The following is a 3,445-nucleotide window of genomic DNA, read 5'->3' as shown; positions in this document are numbered from 1 at the left end:
TGCAGGCTTAGTTGCCCTGCGTCAAGTGGGATCATAGTTTTCCAATTAGGTATTGAACATAGGTCCCCTGCAGTTTGCAAGGTGGATTCTTAACCACTGGACCACCAGGGAAGTCCCTCAGTCACTGTGTTTCTTTTCTATTTCTCTACCATCTTCTGTGGTATTGGCTGTACTCTAAGACTGAGTCCTCTCAGTCACAAGATGACCGACCATAAGCAACTCCCAGTGCTACATGCTTCCTTGTTGAGATCCAGCCAAAAAAAGAAGAGATAGCCTCTTTGCCTCAGCACTCTTATAAACAGTCCTGGGACACCTTATCTTTGACAAAGGAGGCGAGAATATACAATGAAAAAAAGACAACCTCTTTAACAAGTGGTGCTGGGAAAACTGGTCAACCACTTGTAAAAGAATGAAACTAGAACACTTTCTAACACCATACACAAAATAAACTCAAAATAGATTAAAGATCTAAATGTAAGACCAGAAACTATAAAACTGCTAGAGGAGAACATAGGCAAAGCATTCTCTGACATAAATCACAGCAGGATCCTCTATGACCCACCTCCCAGAATATTGGAGATAAAAGCAAAAATAAACAAATGGGACCTAATGAAACTTAAAAGCTTTTGCACAACAAAGGAAAATATAAGCAAGGTGAAAAGACAGCCCTCAGATTGGGAGAAAATAATAGCAAACGAAGCAACAGACAAAGGATTAATCTCAAAAATATACAAGCAACTCCTGAAGCTCAATTCCAGAAAAATAAATGACCCAATCAAAAAATGGGCCAAAGAACTAAACAGACATTTCTCCAAAGAAGATATACAGATGGCTAACAAACACATGAAAAGATGCTCAACATCACTCATTATCAGAGAAATGCAAAACAAAACCACAATGAGGTACCATTACACGCCAGTCAGGATGGCCGCTATCCAAAAGTCTACAAGCAATAAATGCTGGAGAGGGTGTGGAAAAAAGGGAACCCTCTTACACTGTTGGTGGGAATGCAAACTAGTACAGCCGTTATGGAGAACAGTGTGGAGATTTCTTAAAAAACTGGAAATAGAACTGCCATATGACCCAGCAATCCCACTGCTGGGCATACACACCGAGGAAATAAGATCTGAAAGAGACATGTGCACCCCAATGTTCATCACAGCACTGTTTATAATAGCCAGGACATGGAAGCAACCTAGATGCCCATCAGCAGATGAATGGATAAGAAAGCTGTGGTACACATACACCATGGAATATTACTCAGCCATTAAAAAGAAATCGTTTGAATCAGTTCTAATGAGATGGATGAAACTGGAGCCCATTATACAGAGTGATGTAAGCCAGAAAGATAAAGACCAATACAGTATACTAATGCATATGTATGGAATCTAGAAAGATGGTAATGATAACCCTATATGCAAAACAGAAAAAGAGACACAGATGTATAGAACAGACTTTTGGACTCTGTGGGAGAAGGCGCGTGTGGGATGTTTAGAGAGAACAGCATCAAAACATGTATATTATCTAGGGTGAAACAGATCACCAGCCCAGGTTGGATGCACGAGTCAAGTGCTCGGGGCTGGTGCACTGGGAAGACTCAGAGGGATCGGGTGGAGAGGGAGATGGGAGGGGGGATTGGGATGGGGAATACATGTAAATCCATGGCTGATTCATGTCAATGTATGGCAAAAACCACTACAATATTGTAAAGTAATTAGCCTCCAACTAATAAAAATAAATGGAAAAAATAAATAAATAAAAATAAAAATGTCCCAAAGGAGCAGGGAAAAAAAAAAAAAGAGTCCTGGGACTCAATCTAGTAAGGCATCCCTGACCTAAGCTGAGTTAATCAGTCACGTGATATGAAAACAGTCACATACTCTACCCGAAGGGCAGGTGTGAGAAATTCCTAAATGGACCTGGGAGTGGGGAAAGGGAAGAGAGAGATACAAAGAAGTGTGGATTTCAGGGAAAGGACTTTGGCAGGGGTGCTAATATTATACGTAGGGGAAGAATCCTTCTCAGCCTGAACAGGCCCAGGGTTTTCTATAAGGATGAACCATGCAAAAGGAAGGAATTTGAATTGATCAACCCTAGAATATATACTTAGCATAATAGACATGGAAGCTGCCCTCAATTAGAAAATGATCAAGGCATGAAATTGATTTTGCAAAGGTAAGAGGGCCAGGAACAGACTTTATGCCAAGACTCAGGAAGCTGTTTGGGAGTACAAATCTGTCTCCTAAATTCTCAGAGAAGAAGATTAAATTATCTGAATGTGTCTTAAAAGAGCTGTTCATAAGAAAGTTCTAGTTCCAAGGACTGTATGATACTGAACTACTTTCATCAAGACAAGGCTAGGCTTGTTTCCCACAAATCTGGGATTGAATTATAGCTCCACAACTCACTCACCATGGCCGTGGGCAAGTCACTGAACCTCACTGATTAACCACTTCATCTTTATTAATTTATTTTGATGTGCAAAATATTTTACTTATTTATTTTTCTTCCAGTTTAATGAGATATCAGTAACATACGGCACTGTGTATGTTTAAGGTATACAGCATAATGATTTGACCTATATACATAATAAAATGACTCCCACAGTAAGTTTAGTGAACATCCATCATCTGATACAGATACAAAATTAAGGAAATAGAAAAAATTTTCTTATGATGAGAATTCAGGATTTACTTTCTTAACAACTTTCACATAACAAGCAGAAGTATTATTTTAGTTTTATCATGTTGTGCATTAAGTCCCTAGTACTCATTATCTTATAACTGGAAGTTTGTACCTTTAAATACCTTCATTCAACTCCTCCTCCCCCAAATCTCCACTTTTTGTAACTGAAAATCTGATCTCTTCTTCTTTGAGTTTGTTTGTTTGGTTGCTTGGCTGATTTTAAAGTGTAATTGATATATAGCATTATGGTACTTCTTGTTACACAACATAGTGATTTAGTATTTCTATCCATTTGAAAATGATCACCATGGCAAGTCTAGTTACCATGTGCAAATCAGTGATTTGAAATGCAAATCAAAACCACAAGATATCACCTCACATCCATTAGAATGGCTATTAATAAAAGACAACAAATAACAAGTGTTATCCAAGATGAGGAGAAAAGGGAATTCTTGTGCACAGTTGGTGGGAATGTAATTTGGTATAGTCACTGAGGAAAACGGTAAGGAAATTCCTCAAAAATTTAAAAATTAAGCTATCATATTATTACCATGCACCTCAAATTGAGACTTGAACCTAGTCAAAATCCAGATTGGGACTTAAACCCAAGTCTTTTCATTAGAATCGCTAATCCAGTGTCTGGGCTTCCTGAAGCTCAGATTCTTTGTGTCTCAGTACAGAAAGAATTCAGTGAGATACAAAGTAATAGGTAAGAAGTGGATTTATTTAGAGAGAAACACACTCCACAGGCAGATTATGG

This window comes from Muntiacus reevesi, chromosome 14 (assembly GCF_963930625.1).
Source record: "Muntiacus reevesi chromosome 14, mMunRee1.1, whole genome shotgun sequence".
Lineage (NCBI taxonomy): Eukaryota > Metazoa > Chordata > Mammalia > Artiodactyla > Cervidae > Muntiacus > Muntiacus reevesi.
The sequence above is the reverse complement of the archived record's forward strand: the minus strand, read 5'-3'. Positions refer to the sequence as shown.